The sequence below is a fragment of the Scyliorhinus canicula genome, chromosome 1, assembly GCF_902713615.1.
Source record: "Scyliorhinus canicula chromosome 1, sScyCan1.1, whole genome shotgun sequence".
Lineage (NCBI taxonomy): Eukaryota > Metazoa > Chordata > Chondrichthyes > Carcharhiniformes > Scyliorhinidae > Scyliorhinus > Scyliorhinus canicula.
Window position 1 is genome coordinate 226,232,845 of NC_052146.1, and position 14,870 is coordinate 226,247,714.

Consider the following 14,870-nt stretch of genomic DNA (forward strand, 5'->3'; position numbering starts at 1 on the left):
GGAGGTTACCCGTAGTTAACAAGGGGGTTTACTGATGAAAGGTGAAGGCAGGTAAGTAACAGACACAGCATTCAATATAACAGGTCTGGTCACTGTGACTTTGGGGTCCACTCTGCCCAGGGTCCTGCTTCCAGGGCCCCGCACAAACACCTTATTGGCCAGGGTTCACGCGCTCCCATGTGATTGGCCCTGAGCCAGTCACGCAGTCCATCCAGCCCGCCCCCTTATCGAGGCCACCCTACCATATCCTTGCCCCATAAAGTCCCATATAACATTCTTCACAAGAAAGCATGTATAGAGTTTACAAATATAACAAAGAACAACATGGGAAAGAGAGCCCATTAAAATGTCAATCGGACCGGAGATCTCCGGGTCCTCCCGGACCTCCACAGCCCGCCCAGAGGCTTGGCATCCTTTGAGATAGTCAAGTTGTCAGCAGCCGTTGACACTTCAGGAGGCACCACTTCAACAACAGGAGAGCTGGCCTCACCACTTTCCTCTGGTGCAGCCAGCTGAGTGGATTCAGGAGTCCTTGGCTCCCTTTGGTCAGACGCACTTACAGGAGTATCTATAACACCAGTGGAACATGTTGGCTCCAAATGGGGGTTGTCACCATCTGACTCCTCAAGTGGTCGACATTGACAGGGCTTCCACTTACATTGACCACGCATGACACAGGCCCTGATTGGGCCACAATCCATCCAGCTAGCCAAGGCAGCCCCGAGGCAAAGTTACTGTAAAAGCTCAACTAAAAGTTACCAAGAATTAAAATTAAACGACGTTTAATTCGTACATATAAGGCAAAGGCCACAACGTGGCTTACAGGTCCCAATCGGGAGTACCGCAAGTGTTGGTCCCAGTTCGGGCCGATTTTTAAAGGCCGAATTTACGAGCCCCAGCTGGGTGGGTCTCCGCCTACTAGTGGGGGCGCTCGCATTCTACGAATCAGGCAGGGAGATCAATTGATATGTCCCTGTTGGTCTCGTGAGGGTTATTATATGAGAAGTTCCCAACTGCTGCGACCGACTTTTAAGAATGACTGCCACAGGCAGTCCCTGATTGGTTGCGGCATTTGAGGGGGCGGGCGGCGCAAGGCTGGGCTGTGTGCTGGTCACCGCACGCAGAGCGGTGGAAGGGGGGATGGACTTGGGCTGACAGGGGCCCACATGGACGTGATGATAACAGTGGTGGGCCCAGCTGGAGCTCTGCTCTATTGCACTTCCTTTGCGCGCTGATCGGCAGTATGCAACCTGTGGCTACTGGGTCAATCCGTTTAACGGCCAGCACAACGTCTGTTTGCACTCCGTTAACGGTAAGTACTGGTCGGGAAGTGGTCTGTGACTGGGGTGGATACAGTGAGAGGAAGCCAGGCCAGGTTTCTCTGAATACTTATTAACTGAGGCCAGTCAAGGGGGCTGACATATGTGAACACTGGAAGAAACCTGCAGTCATCACTTTTGGTCACCACTCTCTGGAAAGCAGGAAGTAAGTGCTTTTGGTGAGAATGGAGCAGAAGGTGACTTGGATGTTTGAATAGTGTGACATTGTGCATGTTTGACAAGTTACTTCATCTCCCCTAAAGTCTTGGTTTGTAAACTAAAAACAAGATTGTGCTTTTTTTCTATAATTGCTTAAATTTCTAAAGAAATGGGAATATATATATAAAACAGAATCTGTGTGTAAATGTAAGGATGTACAAGTTCAACTAAAGTTGTTTTAATTTTTAGCAGTAAAAAGTCATACATTTGGAAAAATTAGGTCTTAGAAATAAAGTTTCAAAATTTAAAAAGAAGAATGTCGGCCGTATCCGGCCTTTAAATATGAACGATGAGTCTTTCTGCCAGAGGCATCGGCAGAGAGAAGGTCACGAGTCTGACACATCAATGCTTTGGGTGCAAAATCATGGAGGTGAGATTCCTCCATTTTGTAGCTCCCAGCAAGAAAGCAACAGGACTGTGTGAAGAACTGAAGGTGGGTCATTTTGTAATAAGTTAGAGAGGGGCAGAGATACAAACACAACAGGATCTCACAACTAAATCTGCTGGAGATAGCTTCGCAGGAGAGTCCACGGTAGGACAAGGCAGTGCTGGTGTGAGCTATACCCCGAGCTTCAGGGCCTCAAGTGAACAAACAATTCAGAAGAAACTGAAATCAGGAATAAAGCAGTATAAAGATGATTTCTTGCTTTAATTGTGCCAATGCAAATCAGGATGTAAAGCCCATGTGTGTTATATGCAGGGAAGTACTGACAAATGAAGTTTAAAACCCTCAAATTTTCAAAGGTATTTGAAGACTATGTATGGAGAGTTCGAGGACAAATCTCTTGATTTTTTTCAAAGCATGCAGCAAGAACTTAAATTGTCAGCTGAAGTCCTGAGCAGAAATGTAACATTAAATGACGAAGCAAGAGAGATCATGAGGACCAAGCAGGCCCACCTGCCGCATTAAAAGTAAGCAATAATGGTATGTCGTGAGGGTCGGCCGGCGTGGATTGCTAATGTCAGCTGGCATGTCCTGTAAACCAGCATGGATCCCGAAGGTCCGTCAGTTGGTAAAAGTGGGTCCTGGGAAAATAAGTTTGAAAAACACTGATCTAGAAGGACAAGAGCAGCAGATACATTGGAACCCCACCACTTGGAATTTCTCCTCCAAGTCACTCACCGTCCTGATTTGGAAATATTTTCTTTCACCGCCGCTGGGTTAAAACCCTGGAACTCCCCAACAGTCTGTGGGTGTACCTACACCACATGGACTGCAGCAATTCAAGAAGGCTGCACACCACCACCTTCCGAAGGGCAATTAGGGATGGGCAACAAATGCTGGCCTAGCCAGCGAAGCCCACATCCCGGAAAAATAAGTGAAAAAAAAAAGGTTCAATTGCTTCCGCATGGTCTGCTCTCTAGTCCTGACCATGTAAGAAACTGGCCCCATTTTCTCCACTATAGTCCCTGGGACCATTAAGACACCGTCCTCTGGTTTAAAACCTCTGTCACGCGTTCAGTGATCATGGTACCTCTTCTGGAGATCATGGTTCATTTATCCCTTCCCACCAGACTTGGGGATGTTAAACTCAGGCGGGGCCAGAGATGCTAGCCCATTAACAATTCTGCTAGCGATGGTGTGGGTGGTGCACGGGGCAGGGGGCCTGCAAATCACATCCATATGTTCTGGGCATGTCCAAAATTGTGGGGGTTCTGGCAGGGGTTCACAGATGTTAGGTCTGAGGTTCTAGGTGTGGGTGTGGTCCTAAGTCCGGAGGTGGCGATATTTGGTGTGTCGGGAGACCCGGGAGTGTGGGGGGGTGGGGGGGGGGGGGGGGGGGGGGGGGGGGGAGGCCGATGTATTCGCCTTGGCCTCCCTGATAGCCTGGAGACTGATCTTGTTATGTTGGTCGGAGCTGCCGAAGGCATGGGGGTTGGTGAGCAATCTGGCAGATTTCCTGCTGTTGAAGAAGATCATGTTCGCACATCCATCCACTTTGACTGCATGTCTAAAAGAAGCAGAATCACTGATCCCATAAAGGGCCCAGCGAAGTTTGCATGAAAGCGCACCCAGGAGCATCCTGGCCATTCCCATGGGTAGAATGAGGAGCTTCTGATGTTCCAAGGAAACTGCACATTGATGCCCCATTCAGTCAATGTCGTTGTCGAGCCCTGGCCACCATACGTGGCTCCTCGCGAGTATTTTCACCTTGGAAACCCCCTGGTATCTGCTATGCAAATCTTGTAAGATCATGCATACACGTGGCCTCAGGATGACCATGCAAGCTCTTCACAGGAGGATGCCATCTGTACTGCTGTTTTACAAGGAAGACCCTTAGATCCTCTGGGGATTCTCCGTGCAGCCTGCCATGCAACATGACTTGCCGTAATTTCGCCAGCAGAGGTCCCCTTTGGGTCCAGGTGAGGATTTATGCTCTCGTCACTGGAAGGGTGTTCATGAAGTTCAATATCAATACGGCTCTGTTCACCACTGGTGGGGACGGGGGGGGGGGGGGGGGTTTACAGGCAATGGGAGTCAGCTAAGGCCACCTACATGCGTGATCTGTGCTATTGGTGGAACCATCTTGTCTTCCTTAAAGAAGCCGAGTAAGAGTTTGTGGTCTGTGATCACTGTGAAATGACGGCCATAGATGTACTGGTGAATTTTTTTTTACTGCCTATATCAAGGTCAGTGCTGCCTTCTCAATTTGCGCACAGTGTCACTCTTTCGCCTGGAAGGCACACTTGCCTCTCTTCCGGTAGACACCCATGTTGGCGAACCATCGGAGGACCTTTTCCAAGTTGCCCAGGTGCTCCTTCTCGGTGGCTTCTCTAATGAGTACATTGTCCAGGTAGCCACCTTGGGAAGTCCTTTGAGGATTTTTCTATCACTCTTTACAAAATCGCACACGCTGCCGACACCCTGAATGGAACCCGGATGTACACGTATAGCTCTGTGTGGTGTTGATGGTGACATATCTTCGTGACACGGTGTCTAACTCCAACTGGAGGTGCGCATGGCTCAGGCCAAGCCATGAGTGAGTGACCCCGTGGCCAACTTTGCTTTTAGATCTTCTACGCATGGCATGGGATTTTGGGCGGTCCCAACAAGAGGCCCTGACTACTGTCATCTTATAATCGTCACACAAGCAGATAGATTTGTCTTGTTTCAGCACCGGGACCACAGGCGCTGCCTATTCTGCAAACTGGACCGGGCGCATGATGTCCAAGCTTTCTAGCCATCTCAGTTCGTCATCTACTTTTGTAAGCAGGGTGTAGGGGACTGGTGGGGCCCTGAAGTATTTAGACTGAGCCTCTGGGTCAACATTAACTTTTGCTCTGGCCCCCTTTATTTTTCCCAGACCCTCCTAGAAAACATCTGGATATATTCCGAGGACTTCGTAAAGGCTGACAGTACCCAACATTAAGATTTGTCGCCAGTCCAGGCCTAGAAGACCGGGTCCGTGACTTGCATCACTACCAGCGATAGCCTAACTGACTGTTGTCTGTGGGTGATGACAAGGTAGCATGGTGGCGCAGTGGTTAACACTGCTGCCTCACAGCGCCAGAACCGGGGTTCAAGCACCCCCCCCCCCCCCCCCCCCCCCAGCCTGATTATCACCATATGAAAAATGCCAGCTTAGCACCTTGGCAGTGTCAATCTGGTACCCTAGCAATGCCCCTGCCAGGTGGCACTACCAGGGTGCCCAGGAAGTCACGGACCCAGTCTTCTATATCTTGGGAGAATCCCCATGAGTGCTGTTCCGTCTGGTCCTCGTTTGTACTGAACGGTGCTCACCCGAGGTCTCCCGAGATGAAGGGGACAGATCCCAACAACTCAGGTCCTCGGGAAACTGCACACTGAAACGAGACTAGCTGCCTCGCTCTACTGTGCAGATTTGCCAAAAAGTGATCCCACTACAATGAGCGAGATCACACCGCAATGTTTCGCGAGGTCATGTTAGACAGTGCAAGGCGTTACGACCTGGGTAGATCCCTGGTGCGGAGTTCCTCCGGCTTCTATCAGCCACGTTGCGCTATGCTGTGCTGTTTTTCAGCTGCAATGTGGCCATTCGATCACGCCCACAAGGTTCCGCTAACTTACAATGGTGCACCTGAAAATCCAGCCATATTAAACCAGTACTTTTCTCATTCTTACTTGGTATCGTAATGATTGGCGACGTTGAAGGATTTTGATTCCCGTACCGCTGGGTAGGTGAGGCTCTTGATTACACTGAATGCCGAGGCCCTGCAGGTCTCGCCTTGTCTTCTGCTGGTCGTCTCCAACAATATCATTTGCCTGAAAGAAATACCGCATCATTAGGTGTACCTAGTCCCAATCTTTTACAACTGTGTGAAAAGCCTTTAACCTTCTGAGAAGTGGCATTTTTAAATTTACGCTGATCTCGCTCCCATTCTGCGTATTCCTGTGTAGTCAGGATGTCCAGAATCACAGATGCTGCTTTTCTTTCCTCGTTGCCAGTATAAAAGCTCAGGAGGCCCAAGAAGGTAAATTAAACCACATTTAATTCCTAAACATAAACTAAAGGCCGCAAAGCGGCTACAGCTCACAGGTCCCAATCGGGAGTACTAGAAGTACTGGCTTTTAAAGGGCAAATATCTGAGCCCCAGCTGGACGGGCCTCTACGAATACCATGGGGAGATCAATTGATAGGTCCTCATGGGTCTTGTGAGGGATATTATAGTTACGAACCAAACCGGGACTCCCTCCCTACCCAGAATGACCTGATTCCCCTCTGCCTGTTGACTTCTCTGGGATGCCTGTGTGTCTTCTTGTAAAATTATGAAATACGAGATCCAGCCAAGCTTTGAGTCGATGGCCCATGAGCAGTTCAGCAGCTGTGACCCTCATGGTGGTATGGGGGGGGGGGTTTGCGTTATACAACAATAAAAAAAATTGGCCAATCGCTGGTGTAGAGATTTGTCAGACTGTTTCCGTTTTGCATTCTCGGCCAAAACATTCGACGCTGAGTGGCACAGGGCCATCCTCATGTGTCGCATGCCATTGGCCCAGATAAAAATGTGGAAGCCATCACCTGTAACTTTTCCAAAATGAGGGACTCCAGAAGTCCAGGAATAACAAACATTGTAAGGCATCCAGCATGGCCACCGAGGTTGTTGTCCCTTTAGAATGGGCATCCACCAGAATTTAAAACCTCTTGCCCATGAAAGGGCCTGTGTAATCTTTGTGGAACTGGGTCCACAGGTGACCTGGCCATTCCCAAGGATGGCTGACAGAAGGAGGGACTGTTGTAGTAATTCTTCAATGGCTTTATCTCTGCCTGGCCACCAGACATAGTTACATGTCAGAATCTTCATCTTCATCTTTGTCTGCCTTGGGTGGGCGCTGTGCAGCTCCTGTAAGGGGTCCCCTGGCTGGAGGCAGAATGACTACTTATGATCCTCACAAAATCACACCATTCTCACAGGTCAATTTGTCCTGATGGTGGAAATAAGGCTTTAGTTGCTCAGATTTCTCATGGTGCCACCCAGTCTGTATCATTCTCTCCACTTTTGATTGTACTGGGTCTCTCTTGGTCCAGTTATGAATGTGTCCAGCCAGCACTGGCAGGGTGTCTAGAATGTTCAACGCCAATACAATCTCCTGGGGTATTGACTGTGGGACACACTTCGGCAGGGGGAGTCTGTTCAATATATCTGCATTAGCAATCTGTGTGCCGGACCAATACTGGAAAGTATAATTGTTGGCTGCAAGCAGCAAGGACCAATGCTGCATCTGAGCTGAGGTTATGAGTGGTTTGGGTATGTCTTCCTTAAAAGTCCCAGTCGTGGCTTATGATTGGTGACTATGTCAAATCGCCATCCATAAGGTTTTGTAAATAGTGTAAATAAATAGTTTGTAGAAAAACTGTATACTGACTATGTTAAGTCACTTATAGAATAAGAAAAACCTTCTGGTGCGGGAAGACTGTGAGGTTGTGCGGTTCATTCTAGTTGAATATCTAGGAGGATGACTGCCAGGTAAATTTTGAAACTGTAATAGGTTATGTACTATGTCTGATTCATGGCTTGCAGTTAGTTTGAGAGTCTGCTTCTCAGATTGACAGTTTCAGTCACATGGTCAACAGCTAATTTCCATCCAGAATGGCTTAAAACTCAATGGCCATTTAAAGACCTGTTCCTGCCCAGCCTAAATTTTCAGGCTGGCAGGTGCTGGGTGGCCATGAGTGAAAAATAGAAGAAAATCATTGGCCTCAGTCTCGGATGGGAAGAGGGGTACACCTCCAGCAGAAGCCCCCGTTCTGACTGGGGACTCCCTCCCCTCATGAAACAGACATTTTTGGACCTCTCTCTTCCCTGGCCTTTCCCACAATTACACAATTGCCTCTCTCCTGTGACCTCGAGGGCGCCTCCTGCTGTCCCTTCCCTAGGCCCTTGCCCTTGCCACTTACCTCACACTGGCTCCCTGCACTTAGTCCTGGGCACAGTGCTGCAGTGCCTCATCTGGCCACTGCAGTGCTGTGCTTGGATGGGCTGGAAAGCTGTCGGCCAATCTGATTGGCTGGACCTCCTTCCAAGCGCAGATGAAAATTCTACCAGCTGCCAGTCAATGCTTATTTAAGCATAAGATGGCAGCAGGCTTTTCCAAGATGTTAGGGATGCATTCTTTGCTGACTCTTCAGATAATGGGGGTCAAACCCCACAATTTGAAAACTTCTGGCCATGGTGTCTAGATGCCCATTCACTCTGTGTTTTGAGTAAGCTTCGAACAATGGCAGGCATGAATTTGATTGATAACATTCACCTTGGTATGTCCATTCAAGGGGGAGCCCCCCACCCACCCAGGGTGATTCAAATGAACTTGATAGCTTGGGTTGAAATGAAATGAAATGAAAATCGCTTATTGTCACAAGCAGACTTCAAAATGAAGTTACTGTGAAAAGCCCCTAGTCGCCACATTCCGGCACCTGTTCGGGGAGGCTGGTATGGGAATTGAACCGTGTTGCTGGCCTGCTTTGGTCTGCTTTAAAAGCCAGCTCTTTAGCCCTGTGCTAAACCAGCCCCTATTGAAGAAGCAAAGGCCACCTAACTCTTTGACAACTATCTTAACAGCTCATCAGTGTTCATTTTAAACTAAAGAAAAGGCAGTTACAGAAACTTCCAAATGACCACAGTCAGTTTTCAAAGTTATGAATATGACATGCCTTTACTATGCATGACAAAAAAGGGCAGCAAATCCTGCACCTTGAATCCCACTACCTCATGAAACATTCTGCCCCATATTCCCCAAAATGCGTGGATCACGGTATGTCCTATTCAGTTCCATGAAGACCATGGCGAAACTCATTTCCTCAAGCCATGGGACAACAGACTGGCAAGTAGTTAAATTAGCAGGCAGCATTAGGTTTGTGTGCTCCCTGCATTGGAAGCAAAAGACACAGAGTAAGTCCACAACCTCTGCACCCATTTTCAGGCCCTATCCAATTTTCTAGCCAGTGTGTTGAATAAATTATTTAAATCATAAGCATCAGGTAAAGTCCATTTTTGCTTGGCTCTGCGTCTGTTCTACTTATGAAAGTATGCATTGGCAATGACCCAGATTATAACAGTCAATCCTGTCAGATCAGACAGTTTTCTTTAATCAAAGAAAAATACTGTGGATGCTGGAACTCTGAAATAAAAAGAGCAATTGCTGGATAAACTCAACAGGTCTGGCAGTATCTGTGGAGACAAAAACAGAGTTAACGGTTCGAGTCCACATGGTCTTTTTACAGAACTCTATTCTACTGTTCGGTAAAAGGGTTATATGGACACAAAATGCTAACTATGTTTCTCTCTTCACAGATGCTGCCGGACCTGCTGAGTTTTATTTGATCTCCACTTTCTCGCCAATTCATCAGCCCTGTTTTGACATGCTTACATTCTAGCACAGCAAGATGCATTGATGCACATTGGCACATAGATTGTATAGAATGAATGAGTGGAATCTTGCCAGAGTTTGGCAAGGTGTCAGGTTCACACAGGCGTGGAACTCTCCAGTTCCACAGATCAATTTTTTCATGGAATTATGAGCCGCTTTGCCAAAAGAAAGCGAGTGGGCGTGGTGGTTCATGCTGTCTCTCTGGTGGGGTGGGGCCTCTTAGAACAGAGAACTGGCTCCAAACAGATCGGGCTGCAATCTTTAAAGACCGTGCTGCAGTCTAACGGCCCCCAACCCACATCATGGAGGTCTCGAATGTTCCTCCACCCCCCCCCCCCCCCCCCCCCCCACCCCCAAGGGGGCTATACCTACCTCCGGGCCCCTGGGGGTATCCCCACCACTGCCTCATGCCGGCCCAATCTATTGTCAACTTAAGGTATGAATACTTAGTGAGGAGGGATTATTTGGCAGGGGGGTGCTAAGTACATGGAATTGTATGAAGATTTGTGAAAATAAGGTTCATGCCCTTTCTCATGACATTGGCAGTGGGAGGAGGAGGGGGGGAGGAGAAATCGGGAAACGTGATCTCTCCGGCGAGCATCGCATTTCCCGATTCTCACTAGAATTCCGCCGTTGCTGCCAATCGTTCGGGTGGCAAGTGTGGCCTCCAGATTCCGCCCAAATAATTTTACTCGGTTGGAAGGCTTTTTCAGATGGCAAGAGTCGTGTTCAAGAAAAATAAAATCTGTTCCTTCATTGAAGGCATCCTGCAAGGATTCTTTTTCAGAAACTATTAGATATTCAGTAGCTCTTAAATCCTTCAGTAATAGGATAAGGAATTACATTTTATGAATATGAAATGAAATAGGTAACGAGTTTCGTTAAATATAACCAAACGTCATTGCCAAGTGGCTGAGCTCATTATCAGGCCATCATTGTGCTGAGAGTTGAGCTGCTGTAGGGAAAGATTTTTGTTAGGTGAACCAGTCTGCATTAATGGAACCTACTTTTTACTGAGTTCTGCTCTCTTACATTCTTCCATCTTCTGGGAGTATCAACACAGCTCTTGATTTTTTTTGTTTATGTTTTCTGAATATTTGTCCCAACCAAGTTGCCAGTGCCCAAATGTTTTTTGATCAGGATCTTAGATTTTCTGATTGGATCTGTCTTATTCATGCCTCTAAATTGGACGGAAATCATCAGGAATATGAGAAGGGTTCCTCTGTAATAGACTTCTGTCTGTTCCTTTTTATAGCTTCATTTTGCTAGCCTTAGGTCAGATGGCGCAATGCAAATTCAGCAAAAATGACGATCATGTCACACAACAGATTTTGAGACGTTTCCATCTCGTTAACAGTGTCTGTCATTCTCAATGATTATCGACAATGGTCTGATGTTGCTGAGCATTGAGCAGAAAGCATACAACAATGTGCAGGACCAAACCAAACATTAACATTAAAATCACCGAGCTAGAGTTGTTTTTCGACTCTTCTTGATGGAACTTCAGCTTGGTTCAAGGATAATTCTCCGAGAGCATGCTGGGAGCGGAAGCAGGCCTACTTAGAAATGAGATACCAACTGCAACACAGGGCTCTTCTTCTTTTTCGGGGATCACTCGCTAACAAGTATGATTGTCCATGTAAGAAACTCCGTGTTACTGGTCATGGGTTCCGTGGGGTTTTCCATGGCTGATGGGCCCGATGCGAGAGCCACATCTTTGACTGCACATTTGACAGATGTTTCCGGGGGTGGAAACGGTCCTTGGACTCTGGATCGCTGGTAGTCCTTTCTCAGGCTCTTTCCTGAGCCTCCTCTTGCCGCCATGCTCAATGAATTGTGACCCTTCAACCAGGAGGTTCCTCCAAGTAGGTCTGTTCTGAGCATGGGTCCACCAGGCGTTCATGCGTTTGTTGCATTTCTTGAGGTAAGCATTCAGGCTGTCTTTGAAGTGCTTCCTTTGTCCTTCTCTTGTTCGGAAGCATTCCTTGAGCTGGACAAAGAAGATTTGCTTTAGCGCTCAGGATTCTAACACCCTAAGTACATAGCCGGCCCCTCGGAGTTGTTTTCGGATGATCATGGCCTTGAACCTGGTGCTCTTGGTTCCTTCAAGAAGTGCGCCTGCGCCCCCCCCCCCCCCCCTCCCCCACCCCCACCAACTGATGCAGAGAATCCATCTCAGACAGCATTGATGGTACCGCTGCAGGGCCTTGAGATGGTGTCTGTACATAGTCCCCATTTCTGAGCCATATAGAAGAGTTGAGGATGATCGCCTTGTCTACGAGAATCTTGGTGTCAGCACAAATGTTGCAGTCATCGCCAAAGACTGTCATCTTTAGGCGTCCAAAGGAATCACCCATGGATTGGATACGATGTTGGATCTCCACATCAATGTCAGCCTCAGAGGAGAGGTAGCTCCCCAGATGTGGGAACTATGGTAGGATATCTCCATTGAATTTGATGGAGGGAGAGACTGGGACTTGGTAAATGATTTGAATTGTCTTGAGGTTGAGGCTGAGACCGATTCTTTGGTGTATTTCTGCGAAGATGTCGAGCATGGCTTGGCGATTCCTACCTGTATGCTAGAGACGGAGCTAAGTAACCCCACAACTAATGGAACAGATCAAAGCTCTGCAGACCTTTCACATCCAGTTGTGAATGGTGGTGGACAGTTAAATAACTAACAAGAGTAGGAGAATCCACAAACATACCCGGCCTCAATGACATGTGAGCCCAGCATGTCAGTGTAAAAGAAGAGGCTTAATTATCTTTAAGCAGAAGTGCTGAATGGATTGTCCATCTTGGTCTCCAGAGTAAGGGGTAGAATGGTGGCACTGTTGCCTCACACCTCTAGGGATCCGGATTCAATTCTGGCCTCGGGTGACTGTGTGGAGTTTGCATGTTCTCCATATGTCTGTGTGGGTTTCCTCCGGGTGCTCCAATTTCCTCCCACAGTCCAAAGATGTGCAGGTTAGGTGGATTGGCCATGCTAAATTGCCTTCCTGTCCAAAGTTTAGGTGCAGTTACGGGGATAGGATGGGGGAGTGGATATAGGTAGGATGCTCTTTCAGAGGATCACTGCAGATTCGATGTGTTGAATGACGTCCTTCCGCACTATGGAGATTCTATGGATTCTATGGATATCAGGTCCTGAGATTACAGATTGCAGTTGCTTACAATTCTTTTTTTTAAATTTAAAGTACCCAATTCTTTTTTTTCCAATTAGGGAGCAATGTAGTGTATTCAATCCACCTACCCTGCACATCTTTGGGTTGTGGGGTGAGACCCATGCAGACACGGGTAAAATGTTTAAACTCCACGCGGACTGGGATTGACCTGGGTCCTCGGTGCCATGAGGCAGCAGTGCTAACCACAGTGCCACATGCCGCCCAAGGTTGAATACAATTCTACTGCTGCTGATGGCCCGCAGCACACCATGGATGCCCAATTTTGAGGTGCTGGATCAGTTCTGAATCTATCTTATTTATTGCGATGGTAGTGCCCCACAACATGATATAGTGGGCGGGATTTTCCGACCCCCCCCCCCCCCCCCCCCCCCCGCCGGATCGGAGAATCGCCGGCGGTTGGCGTGAATCCCGCCCCCGCTGTCCTCAAAATTCTCCCGCCTCCCAAAAATCGGCCCGGCGTGAGTCAATGAGCCCTGGGGCTCCCCAAATTCTCAGGCCTGTGATGGGCCGAAGTCTCGCCCGTTCTTTGCCAGTCTCGCCGGCGTAAATTGGAGTAGGTCCCTTACCGGCTGGACTTGGTGGCGCGGGCAAGCTCTGGGGTCCTCGGGGGAGCACGGGATGATATGGCCCCGGGGGTGCCCCCACGGTGACCTGGCCCATGATCGAGGCCCACCGATCCACAGGCGGGCCTGTGCCGTGGGGGCACTCTATTCCTCCGCACCGGCCGTGTAAGCATCCGCGTTGGCCACGCGAAGGTGGACACTCCCTTCACATGCGCGGGAATGACATCAGCAACCGCTGACTCTCCCGTGCATGCACGGACCCGCGCCCGCTGGGGGAATCCCTTCGGCCCCGGCTGGCGCAATGCCAAAGGCCTTCCACGCCAGCTGGCGGGGCGTAAACCACTCTGACGCCGGCCTAGCCCCTGAAGGTGCGGAGGATTCCGCACCTTTGGGGCGGCCCGACGCCAGAGTGGTTCCCGCCACTCCACTGCGCCGTTTCTGCCCACCCCACCGATTCCCGGAGAATCCTGCCCAGTGCGTCTACAAAACGCACTCATATCCAATTTGGCTGATCACTAACTCATGAGTCTGCTCTTGATCATTAGCAAAGTGATAGGAGGTCCTGTCAAGAGTTTTGTGACACTGAACTTACTCACCAAAACATGCTCACCAATGTTCAATTGAGTTTCTGGCAGGACTATTCGGAATCAGACCTCATTACAGACTTGGTTCAAATGTGGACAAATGAGCTGAATTCCAGAGCTAAATTAGGAGTGACTGCTCTTATCATTAATCAGCATTAGTGAGTGTGACATGAGGCAATGCTAGCAAAGTGAATGGGAATCAGCTGAAAATATTTTCCCCTGGTTGGAGTCATACATAGCACAAAGGAAAATAGCTGGGATTGGGATTGTTGGAGGCTAATACTAATAGGTATACAGAAATATAGTTGAAAATTGGCGTAGGGAAAGGTCGGGGATATTACAACTATTTGTGCTAAACTGGTGGATCACAAGTAAGGTGAGTATGCCATAGTCGAAGGAGAGTCCAGTGTCAATGAACCAGACAGTAAAACGTTTTTTTTTATTGCTGCAGTAGAAACAAATGCTTGCCTTGTATACGTTCGAGTACCAGAACCTCACTACCTCCCACACACCTCACCCCTTCTCCCTGGCAATTAGGCAAAAAGGTGGAATCCCAAATTATATTATTTTGTTAGTTGTATTCCCTAGTAGGACACATGCAAGATTTGGTAATATATGAAGATTGCAAGGTCGGCACGGTGGCTCAGTGGGTAGCTCTGCTGACTTCGGCGCTGAGGACCCGGGTTCGATCCTGGCCCTGGGTCATTGTCCGTGTGGAGTTTTCACATTCTCCCCGTGTCTGCGTGGGTCTCACCCCCACAACCCAAATATGTGCAGGGTAGGTGGATTTGCCACGCAAAATTGCTTCCTGATCTCTCGCACTCCAGACATGAGCCCCCAATCCCCCACAAATCCCAACTCCTGATCAGGGGGTCCCCGGAACCCCCCCACTGCACCCCACCCCACCCTGCACCCCCCCCCCCCCCCATCTGCAACCCCCCCCCCCCCCCCCCCCTACCCCACCCCATGCAAGCCCAATCACTGCTGTGCTAAAAAAGCCAGCCTGGCACCCTGGCAGTGCCCCTGCCAGCTGGACATGGAACCTGGGCACCTTGGCAGTGCCAGGCTGATAGTGCCAGGGTACCACCCTGCCCAAAGGGCATGCTCCTGGGGCATTTAATCCCCTGGGAGACCATCCCGTCTGCTCCCTGTTT

General features: G+C 48.9%; 1 protein-coding gene across 6 annotated transcripts in view; it reads left to right on the top strand.

The window, feature by feature from the left end:
* The window catches only part of rps6ka2 (ribosomal protein S6 kinase, polypeptide 2), a 498,908-nt gene that overhangs the window by 400,800 nt on the left and 83,238 nt on the right, over positions 1–14,870 (top strand). The window lies entirely within an intron of this gene.